This window comes from Dendrobates tinctorius, unplaced genomic scaffold (genome assembly GCF_039654945.1).
Source record: "Dendrobates tinctorius isolate UK_male_01 unplaced genomic scaffold, ASM3965494v1 ptg000010l, whole genome shotgun sequence".
NCBI lineage: Eukaryota > Metazoa > Chordata > Amphibia > Anura > Dendrobatidae > Dendrobates > Dendrobates tinctorius.
The window spans coordinates 11749991-11767416 of NW_027361678.1; positions in this window are offsets into that span (position 1 = coordinate 11749991).

A 17426-nucleotide genomic window follows, 5' to 3' on the forward strand; every position below is an offset into this window, starting at 1 on the left:
ACAGGCCCACTAGTCACATGGTGACTATATAATATCTTTGTACACTTGTAGGTTACAAGAAGTGAGAGGAGATTAACACGACTATATAACATGTAGTCACAGCTGTGCCCAGTATTTCAGCTCAGTCCTATTTATTGCTTTTAGGTACAGTACTCCTCCCAAACCTCTGTCCCCTTTTGTATGCATGATTACAGAATTCCTGGCAGAACTGCTCTCTATTGGGCAACCAGACCCCCTGGTCATAGCTGCCCCATCATACCCCCCAACTTTTGAAGAAGGGAAAGATGGACAAAGACTGCGGCGCAAATTTTGGCCACGCCCGGCCACACCCATTTCACAACTAGTCACACCCATGTCCACGCCTAATCGCACCCATTTAGCACTGCTGATCACACTGACTGGTACTGAGGGCACAGTGGTTGGCATTATGGGCACACTGACTGGCACTAAGGAAGATAGAAAACAGAGAGAGAAAGAAAAAAGAAAACAGAGAGCGAGAAAGAAAGGGGAAAGAAAGAAAGAACAGTGAGAGACAAAGAAAGAACAGTGAGAGACAGAGAAAGAACAGAGAGAGAAAGAAAGAGGGGAAAGAAAGAAAGAACAGAGAGAGACAGAGAAAGAACAGAGAGAGAAAGAAAGAAGTAAAGAAAAGAAAGAACAGAGAGGAAAGAAAAAGAAAGAAAGAGGGGAAGAAAGAACAGAGAGAAAGAAAGAGGGGAAAGAAAGAACAGAGAGAAAGAAAAAGAGAGAAAGAAATAAAGATTCTACAAAGATACTATAGCAGCCCGGCTCCCATTGTACTGCCCACCTGAGCCTCCCGGTGTAGGAACTATCATGATCCGCTCACATGGCCGGCATCCCCGATTCCAAGGCGATCCTGCTGTCTGCGCTGTCGGAGGAGGACACGGTGATGGATCTGAAGCATTCCTGGTTCCGTCACAATCTCCTCAAGAAATTATCTCATTTCCGGTCAGCTTCCAGCACATCACTTCAGGTGGAACGTCATGTGTGTGTTTTAAAATGCTCCTCGGGGCTCCGCCGTGTACTCCTGTGTCCGTGGGAAAAGCACGCTTTGTATGCTTTGTACACACTTGGCTCCGCTCCGTACATCCCGTACACATATGGCTCAGCTCCGTACATCCCGTACACATATGGCTCCGCTCCGTACATCCCGTACACACGGCTCCTCTCCGTACACCTCGTACACACAGGGCTACGCTCCGTACACCTCGTCCACACACGTGGCTCCGCTCCGTACACCTCGTACACACGCGGCTCCTCTCCGTACACCTCGTACACACGGCTCCGCTCCGTACACCTCGTACACACGGCTCCGCTCCGTACACCTCGTTCACACACGGCTCCTCTCCGTACACCTCATACACACGCGGCACCGCTCCGTACACCTCGTACACACGCGGCTCCTCTCCGTACACCTCGTACACACGCGGCTCCTCTCCGTACACCTCGTACACACACGGCACCGCTCCGTACACCTCATACACACGCGGCTCCTCTCCGTACACCTCGCACACACGCGGCTCCGCTCCGTACACCTCATACACACGCGGCTCCTCTCCGTACACCTCGCACACACGCGGCTCCTCTCCGTACACCTCGCACACACGCGGCTCCTCCGTACACCTCGCACACACGCGGCTCCTCTCCGTACACCTCGCACACACGCGGCTCCTCTCCGTACACCTCGTACACACGCGGCTCCTCTCCGTACACCTCGCACACACGCGGCTCCTCTCTGTACACCTCGTACACACGCGGCTCCTCTCCGTACACCTCGTACACACGCGGCTCCTCTCTGTACACCTCGTACACATGCGGCTCCGCTCCGTACACCTCGTACACCCACGGCTCCGCTTCGTACACCTCGTACACACGGCTCCGCTCCGTACACCTCGTACACACACGGCTCTGCTCCGTACACCTCATACACACACAGCTCTGCTACATCCACACTGTAAATCCTGACCCCACACATACTTACCTCAACCAGCACCATGACAACAGCAAAGCAGTCTTGCAGACACCAAGAGGCAAGGCTGTACGCACAGGACCTGTGATGAGGTCACAGGAGGGGCGGAGTCAGGGGGTGACATGATCGGGGGTCTGGACAAAGGCTCCTGATCATGTGACCCCCTGACTCCTCCCCTCCTGTGACCTCATCACAGGTCCTGCGAACAGAGCGAGCAGGCAAGCGAGTGCGACGCTGTGAGTGGCTGCGGGGGGGGAGTCTCATGCTAGGGCGAGGATGGGGGGCGTGAGGGGGGCGTGGCGGCAGGAGCCACAGTGGCCGCAGCAGCTGGCAAGCGGCCAGATGATCGGGCGCTGCCGCCCGCGGCCCACGTGACAGCGGCCCAGCGGGAAAATGCCCGGTTGGTTATATTGCCAATCCGGGCCTGGATATGAATATTACATTATTGAATATGTTCGTCCCATATTTTTATTCAGAGGTTGTAATGTAACTTATCGATCTAATTTTAGTATATTATGTATGGAATATGAATATGTGATATGCACTTTGAAATATGTTACTGCAATTGGAAAAAATTTTTTTTTTTTTAAATTTTTTAAATTTTTTTTGTTATATATTCATCTTTTTCATCTTACATTAGGAGTATATATATCTCCCTTTTAAATTATATATGTTATTTATGTTGTATTGTCTACATTGATTGTTTTTTTTGTTTTTTTTCTCCTTGTTTGGCTCTCCCACCATTACCATATCGGGAGCTGCTTTGGAGCAGTCCACACATGTGTTTCTGATTTTTGCAGGTGGGAGAATCCAATAAAAGGAAGTTGGTTACATTTAATGTCAGAACATGATTAAGACCTGAGGCGTCGAAACGCGTTGTTCTGCAGTCATCCGACTGATATGCTGTACCTGCTGGAATTTTAATATGCACTGGCACAATAAAATGGATTTTTAATTTTCCATTTCTGGCGCTGGAATTTCTCTTTTTTCTTTTCCACTATTGATTGACTGCCTAGTCAAATCCGTGCGCAGGATTTGGATTCTACCAGCAAGGCAGTACGGTGAGCTGGATTATTTTTTCTTTTCCTTTTACAATTTGGCCAGAGGGTTTATCCGAAAATCATCATCACCGGCAGGAATAGGATTCTTCTTCGAGAAGAACAAAGGCGGATCCATGCGGCCCTGTATCGACTACCGGAGACTGAACCAGATCACGGTAAAAAACAGGTACACTTTGCCTCTAATTTCAGAACTGCTTGACCGTCTCTGAGGGGCCAAAATCTTCACTAAGCTGGATCTCAGAGGTGCCTACAACGTGATCTGAATCAGGGATAGAGACGAATGGAAAACAGCCTTCAACACCTGTGATGGTTGCTACGAGTACCTGGTAATGCTGTTTGGTCTAAGCAATGCACCCGCTGTTTTCCAAGAGTTCATCAATGACATTTTCAGGGACCTGCTTTACACCTGTGTTGTTGTCTATCTGGACGACATTCTGATTTTTTCCACTGATTTGGTCACGCACCGGAGGCAAGTACGCCTAGTCTTACAGAGGCTCAGGGAGAACAGACTGTATGCCAAGTTTGAAAAGTGTCTCTTTGAACAATCCTCTTTGCCTTTCCTCAGTTACATTGTTTCCTCCACAGGATTGAAAATGGATCCAGAGAAGTTATCGGCTGTACTCAAGTGGCCTCGTCCGTCTGGGCTGAAGGCCATATAGCGATTTCTGGGCTTCGCCAACTACTACAGACAATTCATTCCTAACTTCTCCACCCGAGTGGCTCCCAACTCAGCTCTGACCCGGAAAGGTACAAATCCCAAGGATTGGCCTCCTGAAGTAGGCTTTTGTCTCTCTCAAAAAGGCCTTTGCTGTCGCACCTGTTCTTCATCGTCCTAACTCCAATGAACAATTTTTTCTTCAGGTCGATGCTTCCTCCGTAGGTGTGGGAGCCGTACTTACCCAGAAATCATCCACTGTGCGAATGAACTCCTGTGGGTTTTTTTCCAAAGTTTTTTCTTCCGCAGAGAGGAATTATTCCATTGGAGATCGAGAATTGTTGGCTATCAAATTGGCTCTGCAGGAGTGGAGGCATCTTCTAGAGAGAGCTCTTCATCAGGTAGTCATATACACTGATCACAAAAACCTTGCTTACCTCCAAACTACGCAAAGGCTGAATCCTCGTCAAGCCCTCTGGGCTTTGTTTTTTGCTCGATTTAATTTTGTTCTTCATTTTCGCCCAGCTGACAAAAATGTCAAAGTAGACGCACTTTCCAGAGCCTTTCTACCTCCAGATCAAGAAGAACCGCAGCACATCATTGAACCCTCAAGGTTAGTAGCTCTCGCTTCTGCCGATCTTACCCGGCTTCCCCCTGGGAAAACTTTCATGCCTGCTTCTGAACGTACTCGTGTCCTTCGGTGGACTCACTCCTCCAAGTTGGCTGGTCACGCCGGTCAGAGAAAGACTCTGCAATTCATCACCCGGTACTCCTGGTGGCCTGCTATGGCTAAGGACATCCAGGAGTATGTCACAGCCTGTCCTTCCTGTGCCCGTAACAAAACGGCCAAACACCTACCTGCAGGTAGGCTTCAGCCTCTTCAAATTCCGTCCGCTCCCTGTCAACACATCGCGATGGACGTCATCACAGATCTTTCGATCTCATCTGGCTGTTCTGTGGTGTGGGTAGTGGTGGACCGCTTCTCTAAAATGGCTCACTTCATTCCGCTACCCGGTCTTCCAACTGCTCCTGAATTGGCAGATCTGTTCATCCGGCACATCTTCCGTCTCCATGGTTTCCCTCTCCACATCATATCCGACAGAGGAGTCCAGTTCACCTCAAGATTCTGGAGAGCAGTTTGTAAACTGGTAAGAATTGAACTGGATTTTTCCTCAGCATACCATCCCCAGTCCAATGGACAAGTGGAGAGGACAAATCAAATCCTGGCTGGATTTCTGCGTCACTTTGTCAACGCCTATCATGACGACTGGGTAGACTTACTGCCCCGAATTTTCCTACAACAACCAAGTAAGTGAATCTTCTGGAAAGTCTCCCTTTCAGATTGTCTTTGGACTGCAACCCGAAATACCTCTTCCCATTTCCGGATCATCTGGCATTCCGGCTGCCGATACTTTCTCCGAAGATTTTTCTAAGGTTTGGAGGGACACCAAAACTGCTCTGGAGAAAGCCTCCCAGCGTCTGAAAAGGCATGCGGACAAGAGACGTTTGGATGCGCCTATCTTTCGCCCCGGAGACAAGGTATGGTTCTCCTCAAAGTATATCCATTTAAAGATGCCATCCTACAAATTGGGCCCCCCGGTTCATTGGACCATTTGAGATCTTGAGACAAATCAATCCAGTCTCTTACAAGCTGAAGTTGCCTACTTCCCTACGTGTGCCTAACTCCTTTCATGTTTCTCTCAAACCAGTAGTTTTGAGCCCCTTCTTTAAGGCTCCGGTAACCACTCCTGACCCTGTCTCGGAGGATGATGTTTTTGAGGTAAAACATATCCTGGCCGTGAAGAAAGTAAGGGGTAAGACCTACTACCTGGTGGACTGGAAGGGTTTTGCTCCTGAGGAGAGATCTTGGGAGCCTAGAGAGAACATCCAGACTCGTCTTCTCCTTAAAAGATTCTACGCAGGCCAGGCTTGAAGAAGAGGGGGTGTAAAGAGCGGGATACTGTTACACCTGGTCCCTGTCCTGGCGCGGCGCCCAGGTCTGCCGCTGCCTCCCGTTCTGAGCACTCACCTCGTGCCTCGCACGCTGTCCTTATGCAGCAGCCGGCTTCCTCTGTGTCTCGTGCAGCTGCTCAGTATTCAGGTCTCTCTCCTTCCCCCACCTCCTGGTGTCCTGTCGGCAGATCTGCAACTAGAGCTATTAGGGCACGCCCGCGTGCTCTCCTGCCTTTTTAAAGAGACAGCGTGCATTTTTCAAAATGGGCAATTAACCAATTGCAGCGCACTGGCTGCTATTTCTGGCCTCTCCTCCGTAGGGAGAGCGCCGGAGCAACGAGTATCAATCATTGCTACATCCGGTTCTCTTGCTAACCTGTCTGCGCTGCGTCTGCAGTCTCTGTGCATTCTCTAATGCTATCTGTTTCCACAGAATATCAGTATCTTGATCATCCTGGTTATATCTGCAACCATCTGGGCGAAAGCCTTCCCGTTCCGCCAACAGGCCTCAGCTTCCATTCGTTACAGAGAGCATCTGGAATGAGTTCCACAAACAGAAAAGCATCAAGACTCTTCTGTAGAGACAGCAAGGCCATCAGGAATCTGCTCCAGAGAAAGGGCATCAGTAATCTGCTACAGAGAGAGCAAAGAAATCAGCAATCTTCAGAGGCAGGGAGGACATCAGGAGTCCACTTCAGAGACCAGGTGGACATCAGTAGTTTGCTCCAGATACAAGAGGGCATCAAGACTCTGCTCCAGAGATAGTGTGGGCATCAATAATCTGCTCCAGGGGCAGTGAGAACATCAGAAAACTACCCGGCACACCTAGACAAGTGTTGGGGTCCTGGACGAACGGCGGGGCCCACTTGACGTCATGGACACAAGCACACTATGGGGACTGTGAGTCGGGGGAGCATGGTGCCAGCACTGGTACTGCCCACCCCTCATATACTCACCTGTCCTCGTTCCCAGCAGCTCCAGGACTATGTGGTGCCCCTAGTACTGTATGGAGGACTATGTGGTGCCCCTAATACTGTATGGAGGACTGTGTGGTGCTCCTAATACTGTATGGAGGACTGTGTGGTGCCCCTAATACTGTATGGAGGACTTTGTGGTGCCCCTAATACTGTATGGAGAACTATGTGGTGCCCATAATTCTAAGTCTAAAATGATAAGTCTGCAGTCACCCTGTGTGCTGTGTGCTACGATTATTCACCGGTTTTTGAGCTATTGTAGAATTTACAATAGAAATCACTAATGTAATTTAAGTACCGTATTTACTCATGTATAAGCCAAGTTTTTCAGCACATTTTTTTGTGCTGAAAAGCCTCCCTCGGCTTATACATGAGTCAATTGTCCCAGAAAGCTGGCGGGGGAGTGGGAGCGGTGGAGCAGCGGGTTGGCTGCTGCGACTGTAACTGTGCCCGCTGCTAAATATTCATTTCTCTTATAACACGCACAGCGACACCCACAGCCGCTGGCTTCCAGAAGACTCCCATAGGCGTGGAGACGTGTGCATATTCATAGCCTTAATGAGTGGGGCCACGTGATCGCTCTGCACATGAAGATCTGCTGGAAGCCGGTACCAACGAGATGCAGGGCACGCAGGGAGGTGAGTAGGATGTTTGTTTTGTGCTTGGTGCTTTGTAAACAATGGGAGAGAAAACCAAGACAGAGTGGCATCAGGGGCGAAGTCAATGCGAAATGCGCATTGGTGTTGCACGGTGTGGATCCAGCTATACCACAACATGGGTAAGGAATCCAGGGTTTAGTAGGTTTTTATATTTATGGGGCACTTGTCTCTGGGCTTATAGGACTTCTAAATAAGCCACATTAGTCACTCTGTCCTGGCTTTCTCTCCCATTGTTTACAAAGCACTAAGCACTTTATTAGTGTGATATGTGTGGTATTTCTGGACTAGCACACTGCTCTGTTCAACCTTGGTTTACTCTCGCTGAACATGTAATATTCATTGATTTTCTATTTACTTTTATTTTTCATCTATAAACAATGTGATGAACTATTTAATAAACTTGTACCTTCTTAATATTTTAGACTTGTACTCCATTTTCTCTCTTTGGGTCTAATGTTCTGGTGTTTGGAGTGTCCTCCTTTGTTTTATTGGTCTCTCAGGTTGTCGGCTCCACCAGTGTGATGAGCATGTGTGAGAGACTGTTATTTATGTTTTCCGTTCTGGGCTGTATTAATCTTATTATATTATTTTCTTCAAAAGCAGGTAAAAACATAGCGGCAAGGGAGAAGAGATGGAGACTACGGAGGACTACAGCTGCGGGTTTTGCACTGCCGCTATGTTTTTACCTGCTTTTGAATAACATACAGACATTTCGGACAGTGAGTGCTGCTTTCTTCTTTTTTTTTTTTTTTTAATTTCTGCTGCACTATTTTCTGTCTGGCACCCTGTTTACCGTGCTCTACCATACTGGTATTTACAGGTGCTGTTTCAGTCAGGTGCACTGGGACCTTCTGATATGAGGAATAAGCTGTTACAGTATGTTCTCTTGATGAACCGACTGGCGGGGAAACGTATTGAGAATATGCGTACTTGGCTGCTTATATGCACAAATATCTAGTGTGAATATGACCACATTACTGGATGTATAAACTTGGTTATTCTATCCATTGTTTTGGGGAAAATGTAATACGAATACCGATACTGAAAAGGATAATTATAGCTTCAATACATAGTGACCCATGAGATATGGAATGGGCTACAAAACCATACGTAAAATGCTGGGTGAGAAGGAGACAACTGTTGGTGCAAGAGTAAGAAAATGAATTTGTCAGTGGGCAAAATTACAAAATCAACAAGGGATCAAATAATTATCTCCTTCAGAGAGAGAGAGAGAGAGAGTGTGTGTGTGTGAAATATACAAACACACACGCACTCTTATAATTTCTCTTGATACCACTGAATCCAAAAACAGGCTCCTGGATTTATAGGGAGTAGGAAATGTATATGTTTTTTTCAGTATAACTACAAACTCTTTACTGTCTGATATAGTTCACGTACCATATGATATATCAGACATATATTATCCAAACTCTACGAACCATATAGTGCCCTACTATTTAACTTTCCTACACCCCTTTATCCTTTAAATAGGGCCATATAAGGTGAGGGAGAGATCGTCGACGGTGATCGAGGTCGCCACTACTCACGTTAAGGGTGCCAACCTCCACAGCAAGATAGAGAGATACTAGTAACCTATTAGGGTGAAACCTTTCCCTCTTTGAAATACAGACAAGTGAAGACTTGAGTTGGATAATTTTTGTATAACAAAAACTCTGAAATTAACCTGAAATATAACCTTTTTAATAAACGAAATAAAGGGTATGTTTTATATGAGACAAAAGGGCATCAGGAATCTGCTCTAGACACAGGAGAAGATCAGGAATCTGTGTTTTAGAGGCTGCAAGGGCATCATTAATCTACTCCAGAGACAGAAGGACATCAGGAATCTGCTCCAAATACAGAGAGGACATCAGGACTCTGCTCCAGAGATAGTAAAGGCATAATGAATCTGCTTCAGAGACAGGACGGCATTAGAAATCTGCACCAGGAACAGCAATGTCATCAGGAATCTGCTTCAGAGCTAGGAGGGCATCAGGAATCTGGTCCAGAGACCAAGAAAATCAGGAATCTGGTCCAGAGACCAAGAAAATCAGGAATCTGATCCAGAGACAGTGAAGATATACAGAATCTTCTCCAGAGAAATCGAGGACATCAGGAATCTGCTGCAGAGATGGCAAATACATCAAGAATATGCTCTAGACACAGGAGGGCATCAGTACTGTGCTCCAGAGACAGCGAGGATATCATGAGGAATCTGCTCCAGAGACGGCGAGGGCATGAGGAATCTGCTCCAGAGACAAATAGGACATCAGAAATCTGCTGCAGAGACAAATAGGACATCAGAAATCTGCTGCAGAGACAGCAAAGGCATCAGTAATCTGCTCCAGAGACAACAAGGGCATCAGGAATCTGCTAAAGAGACATCGATGGCTCAGGAATCTGCATTCCAAGATGGCGATAGCCTCAGGAATCTGCTCCCAAGACTGTGATGGCCTCAAGAATTTGCTCCCGAGACAGCGAGGGCCTCCGGAATCTGCTCCCGAGACGACGAGGGCTTTCTTCTTGCATAGATATTGGGACACTGAAACTCTCCCAACATCTATCTAATGTGATGAAGAATTCATTCTCTGAGTTCAGGCTATTTTTGTCAGTTCACTATTCTAGGTCTCTGCTCTTTTGTTCATATATTTCTCTTTCTTCAGATAGTTTGTTGTACCTCATGCCCGGTGAAGAGACCCCGGTAGTCTGAAGCTCTGTTGTGTGACGTCTCTTATTTTAACCGTTTGCCATTAAAAGGTCTCATAAGTACTAGATTATTATTTTGTTTCTCCTACTGAGAACAATCTAGTCACTTTATCTTGTAATTCTTGATAGCTGGCACTAGATGGCAGTGTAAGGTTGCTAGCAGGAACGCGGGATGCAGTGACAAGCAGGAGGCAGAACAAGAGTTAATGGGTATTTTATGCAGAGTCGGCAATCAGTGCTCCATGCAGGGAGATCGTGGAAACACAATAATACAAATACAGGAAGGATGAAATGTGTAGATATAACGATCGATAAAGGTTTGGATCAACTTATCAGTTTGTAGCTCCCGGAAGGTCAGGGTTACACGATCCCATGATGTCGACGTAGGTGACACGAAAAGTCTCTGAAGCGATCCTGGAAGAAGTCGAAGCAATGTCTCTTGAACGAAACGGCAGTTCCTGGCTTTTCCAGGCCCGGGCTTTGGGTCCTGGTACACAGAGTTGCACGGGGAGTAGAAGATGGAAAAACAAGTGGGCAACAAAGTTCTGGAGTGGAGGCCGCAGAGGGAAATGCGGAGTCAGCGTGCTGGGCGTGGTCGGTCTGGCACAGATTGTCAGGCACTGCGAAGGGTGCTGCCAAGTCAGAGCTCTCAGGTATGGAAGTCTGCCAGGAGCTCGGCTCTATCTCAACACAGGCTGTGCTCGTAGAGGCTGCGGCGTAGGCCTGCTGATTGGCGGGGAACCGTGGAAACGGGAGTCAACCTCCTTGCGTATGCCCTGTCTTCCCGCCAGAAGTCCCCCTTTCACGTGCTCATCTTCTTTTATCCCTACCCCACCTCCTGCAGTCAGGTGCAAAGGTCTTCTCCGGTCAGAAAGCGCTCCCCCCCCGCAACAATGGTGACAGCCCCGATGGTTCCAGCCAAGACACACAAGAAGCTGCCTCAGTCAGGTCCATCTCCCTACAGCAGCATCAGTCAATAAGAGAACAGAATAGATATTACAAAGTGTTGTTTTCTTGATTTTCCTTTATTTTCATCTAATAATATTGGGTTTTTAAAGATTGTTAAGTCAAACATTTAAACAGGCATAATAAAACAAGGAAATTAAGTGGGTAAAGGTAAGGGTATGTGAAATATGAGAATGGAAGGAAAGCTAACAAACTTTATTGGGCAGGTAAACGGGAGGGCATGTCTCCGGGTGTTACTACATTATAGAAAAACAAGAGCATATGCTGTCTTGGATTTTTCTTTATTTTTATGCATTTGATGTACAGTTAGTAATGCAGCAATGGTTTATATACTGTAGTGTCAGGTACTGAAGGCTGGAAGCCCATCTCTGCAGGAGACAGGAGCTACACAGGTACAGGAACAAAGCAAGCTGAGGGTCAGCGCAGGATCAGTAATGTACACAGCGACTGCAACAGCAGAATAGTGAGTGCAGCTTTGTTCAGCTGTTGCTCATTCTGGTAATTGTGGGTGTGGTTGCCACTCATCATTCTGTATGCTCCAGAGAACCAACACCTCTCCACCTGGGGACATGCTCTCTCTCCTACTCAGGGAGGGAGTGGGTTTCCTGGGATGAGCAATGTAGCCAAGTCCCAGGCTTCTGTTTCCCGGACCAGGCCGGCGGGAGGCAGAAGAAATCAGCAGCTGGCCTGCACATCAGAGGACTCGACTCGGGTGAGACGCTCCACCAGGAGTCACAGCAATGTGACTCCTACTCTCCCTGGGTCTGCAGAGATCCAGAGAAGCCACAAAGCTTCCAACATAGAGGAAAAGCCTGCTAGCAGCGTGCATGATGGCGGTCCTTCTGGAGGAAAGCTGAGCGCTCACGGAGGTGAGACAGACCTCACTGAGGAAGGTTGGGGGCTGCAGAGACCCAAGGAGTCTGTGTCCACCTATGCCTCCCGGGTCATAAGCCACCTCCATAAGTATGAAGAAGCAAGTAAGACCATCAGGAGGCTCCAGGCAGAGGTAAGGAGGCTCAAACATGAGCTTAATGAGCTGGAAGTCAGAAAAGCCTTTATAAGAGAGAAGAGTGGACCATTCAAGAAAAAACTAATGAATGAGGGCAGATTTAGAGAAATGGCTGACAACAGAGATCAAAGGCAGATGGGGCTGCAGCCTGAGAGCCAGGTGGATCATGATGATGATGAAGACCAGCAGAAAGCCCCACCTGGCAGCCTGCAAAGTCACCCGCAGGCCACTTTCAGCGACCTCCCTGCAGGACATCTGGTCGCAGTTCTGCTGGCTCTGGGGAGGAAAGTGACAACAGTGACCAGGGAGGGGCACTAATGGTAGAGATCAAGCTCCTGGAGTCCCCAGTGTGCCTTCAGAATTTCTATCTTGGTGATGATCTACCAGAGGAGTCACCTGGGGGGCCAGAAGAAAAAGGGAAAGACAACCAAGCCAAAACTACAGGAAGCGGTAAGTTATGTATATGCCCCCCTCCCTGTACCCCCTGAGTAAGCTGAAGGGTCAGCTTGCTGTATAAGCCAAGCCCCGTTGCCCTGCCCAGCCCGGGTTCTGCTGTGGATCCGATGCAAAGGTGCGGGGAGAGTACAGAGCACGGTAGTGAGGTGCAGAGCTCCGTTTCTGCTTGTAGTAGCAGGAATGTAGCTGGAGGTGCATCAGCCGAGAGGCTAGACAGTGAGGGCAGCCCAGCTGCGGGCAAATGGTCAGGCCACGATACTGTGGCGTGCTCCTCAGTGGGAGAGGGGGGGCGTCCCAGTGTTGGGGGCAGCTCTGGTAGCCTCGGTGCCCCTGAATACTGTTGCTGCTGATCACTTAGTTGAGAAGCAGCGGCAGCGTGAGGGGGTTGTTGGGGCTGGGCGTTCTGATCCTCCCAAAGTCCTATTCTGTGTTTGCGCTGCTGGTCAACAAGATCCTGATATAAAGGATCAGTGGCGCCTCACAGCAGCAAAAGATCAGCGGCATCTGATGACAACTGTTAAACAGTGGAAATTACCAGCTGATGATGAAGAAGGCTCATGTAAGAACAGGAGTGAGGTCACCTCCAGTTCTGTGGAGCAGACTGAGCCCCTTGTGCCTGATGATGCGGAGGTCAAAATGTCACCCCCTGTTGTCACTGGTCCAGCAGGAGTGAATGTGGTGGGGGGGTATGAAAGAATTTTCCTCATTCTCTAGTGGTGTGGTTGCTAGTTTGGTAGAGGGTGAGGGGGTTATGGAGGTGGGTAATAATGGTACTGTTGGTGTTGATGTGGTCACTGGTCCGGTTGCCCCCTCAGTGGTGGCAGCACCTATTAGTAGTTATGCCGCTGTCACCTCAGGGAGAAATAGAGCGTCCTCCTCATCTCCAGGCTCTGGGGATGGCATGTTGCTGCGGCATTGCCTGGAGGCTCTAAAGAAGGGGGAGAGATCACTAATGGTAGAGGGTCGAGAGGTAGATCTATCCTTCTGGATAGAGAGGCATAGCCTCAGGGCCTTCCGGGAGCAAAACGGCGGGGATACAGTGCGGTCCCTCCCAACAGCCGGGCTGGGTAGTATGTGTAGGAATGTGGTCTGTCTTCGGTGAAGGGGCAGTGATGCGTGTCCTCAAAGGTCCAAGGTTGTGGAGCTCCTGTTGAGTGTGCTGTTCCGCCTACGTTATGCTTTTATGGTTTCCATAGATTGTGTTATTTTCCATGCCGTGTATAATTGTCTTGCATTTGCTCTGCTGCCACCTGCTGGTCTCTTTTCTGTATGGCAGCCTGCAGCTAATTAATTCTTGTACATGCCTTTCACTTCTGGTTCAGAGGTCACGCCTTCTCTTCCTGCTTCCAGCCATTGGTAGTTTCACTTTCACCTGGTAGAGACATGCTTGTACTGAGCTGTGAAAGGCATCAGTTTTTCGACCACCTTGCTTTATCACCTTTTTCTACTACATTGCTGTACCACTTTGCTGCACCACCTTGTTAACCACTTTGCTGTATCACTTCATTAACACGCTGCACATCTGGAGAACCTATTGTATTACCAATCATACGCTGTATGTCCAGATTTCCAAGTAAATAAAACTAGTCTGGACTTCCCAATTCCTGGTATGCATTATCTCTCCGGACGCTGAGCAACATGATCCTGTCTGCCCTGCATTGAGGAAATGAAAGGTAGGAATCTCTCCCAGCCCCAATCAACTATACCGCCATTCGCCTCATGTGGGGACAGAACACTGAGGATGGGCGTCAAGGCGATTGACATCTACGCCGTGATACATCCCTATTCCACTCCTGAGTTTGATGTCAGCTTTGTTCGGCCAGAGGTGCTTGAACTCTTCTGGTCGAATCATGACTTCTCCCGCGCTGCGCCAATCCTCTGGAATGCTCCACCCCAAGAAATTAGGACTATCCACAATTTGCATAGTTTCAGGTGCTCCCTCAAAACACATTTGTTCAGAGCGGCCTATCACGTTCACTAATCAAAGTCATTCTATGTGTAAGTGTGCATGTGTACCCCATTCACTATCTCCATCCATCCTTCACTCTCTCAAGATGGCTGGACCATCATTGTAAATACACCATTGTAAACTGTACTTTGTGTCTCCCCCACCTCATTGTAGATTGTAAGCAGGGTTGTCTTATTTTGCTTTACTGTATTGTTAACGTTATTACTTATGAATTGTGTTTTGAAACTGTTAAACTGTAAAACACTGTGGAATATGTTGGCGCTATATAAATAAATATTATTATTATCATTATTAGTTGGCAAAAAATGAGCCTGGCTGGCAAGACTTTGCCATTCAGGCAGTGTCTCGCCAAAACTAAGTCAAGAAAGTGACCGTGATGACTTGTGACAAGTCGCTTTCTTGTTATGACATCATGACGTGGCTTGGCTGATATGGAGAAGTGGTGAAGAAGCCAAAGAAGAACCGTGACGAGATTGGTATCTGGTCAGGGACCTGGACGTTTATGGTAAAACTTAAGCGTTCAGGTGGTACGGTTGCCCACATTCCATCATCTGCCTTCCTGGGTAGGGATCATATCAATGACTTCTACCAGGGGCAACCGAAGCTCTGTCACAGGTGCAGCAACCCCACATATTTCAGTGCAAACTGCACTGTGCAGAAATGTGCATTGTGTGGGGATATCGGCCATCTTGCTGCATCTTGTGTGAAGATTAGGTGCCACCTGTGCGGTGACTTGGGTTACCCATTCAGCCGTTGTCCTCGCTCCTTCGCTAATGCAGTCGTGACCCCGGTGGGAGAAAGCCGTGAGGCTGATTCTGCTGGGGAAGGGACTAGCAGGGGTGGGGGAGCTGAGGGGCCAAGGAGGAAAAGCAATAAAAAGACTCCTGCCCATCTGAGGTGTCCAGACATGCGCAGACAGCAGAGGAAGCTGGGCGAGCCCCGGGCTACTAAGGTGACCCCTTTCTTGGATGCCAGTCTTGCTGCTGAGGATCCGAGGGATGATGAGTTGGATGAGGAGATCAGGAGGATCCACAGGGAGGAAACTGCCACTGCCTCCGAAACTTCCCATTATAAAAGTATGGATGAGGATAATAGGCAGTGGCTAGAGGACTAGCGTAAGATCGGCACCAAAAAGAAGAGAAAGAAGGGAAATAAAACATCTCCCGCCCTGACCAAAGTACCTAAGGAAGGAAAAACTGACTCCTCTCTGGTTGGTCTTTCTAACCGGTTCCAAGCCCTTGAGAACATCTCTTCCTCTGAGGGTGAGGTTCCGCCTTTGGTGGAGCTTACAGGGGGTGCCGAGTCTCGTTCTTCTGGGAATGTAATGTCCTTGGAGGGAGGGACTGGATTAGAGTCCGGAGGCGAGGAAGACAAAAAGAAAAAACACGTGGGAATGGACTCCTCTGTGTCATTAGTGGGAGTGGGAAGAAGAAGAAAGCCATCTAACTTAATCACCAATGATGGCGGCACCCACTCCGTTGACGCTGGCGTCCATTAATGTCAGCAGTATAAAGTCAAATACACCCAGATTTGCGGCCTTTGATTTTCTCAGCCATGTTGAAGATGACATTTTCTTTTGGCAAGAGACCAGACCATTTGTTTAAAGCCAAGAGGGAGGGGAGACTCGGGCCCTCCTATTGGTCTCTTGCGGCCGAGCCGTATAGCGGAGTGGCGGTCCTTTTTACCGCACAGGTGGAATGCTGATGGGTTATTGAGTTAGAAATGGGGTGGTGCCTGATCTTCGATGTCCTCATGAAGGGACAAGAGTTCCGGCTTATTAACATCTATGGTCCCCAATCTAAGTGGGACTGGAAGTGTCTCTTTTTGAGGATCAAGCCCTACCTTTTACAAGTTGGCAGGATGTCTTTGGAGGGGACTTCAATACTGCCACGAGGCCCTGAGATAGAGGATCCAGAGACAAGCTGACTTATGATAGCGTCGCCCTTAATAGTATAGCTAGTGAGGCTCGCCTGGTAGATATCCACATTCGGCACACCCCAGGCCACGAGGGGTTCACCTATCATATAGGTAACTGTAGGTCCAGAATAGATAGGTTTTATTTAAAAGAGGAAGCTGCCTCTTCAGCAGTGTCTGTTGTTGAGGTGGAGTTCTCCGACCACTGTTTAATTTTGTTCTCTCTGAATGTTACAGAGACCCTCCGGTTGGGAAGAGGCTTTTGGAGGCTCAATTCGTCTCTCTTGGAAGAAGCGGACATAAGACAGTCCTTTGAGGATTTTCTTCAGAGCCAGGTACCCTTAGTGGATCTTTGTAGTAGTAAGTCAGAGTGGTGGGAGATGTTCAAGAAAAGGGTGGCAAGATTCTTCCCCAGCTCTCGAGGCTCAGGAGTCTGAGCAGGTACCGCCTGTATCAGGGTCTGAGGAGGAAACTCGAGTATCTTGTCTCAACTGGAGGTATCTGCGAGGAGTGAAATCTTTGCTTATGAGGTGTCAGTACAATAGACACGCATCTTTGGTTTTTGAGAGGGATTACGGGAACTACTGCTTGCCCGACCCTTACAGAAACTGCAAGATGTTAGTGAATAGTAAAGTGGTTACAGGACTGGTCGACACTACGGGGTCCCTGAGGCGATCCAGATCAGGGATCCTGGAGGTTGTCAGATCCTTCTACTCACACCTCTTGGGGAAGAGGGATCTTGATTGGGAAGAGATGTCGGCTTTCCTGGCTGAAGCCGTTCCCGAACCAGGGGCAGACCCCTCTCGATGTTTTGACAGAGATGATCAGGGAAGAGGAAGTTAAGTTGGCAATTAAAGGGCTTGCCCCCCAAAAATCGCCCGGTCCAGATGGCTTAACATCTGAGTTCTATAAGACCTTTAAGGACGCTTTGGTTCCCCTCTTGATTGAAGTATTCAATGAGTGTCTTTCTTCGGGCATGCTGCCAAAGTCAATGAGGAGGTCTGCCCTCATCATCTTGTCAAAGGGTAAGGATCAATCATGCATTGAGAATTGGTATCCCATAGCGCTTCTCAATGCAGACAGGAAGGTTCTGGCAAAGGTGCTGTTTAATTGG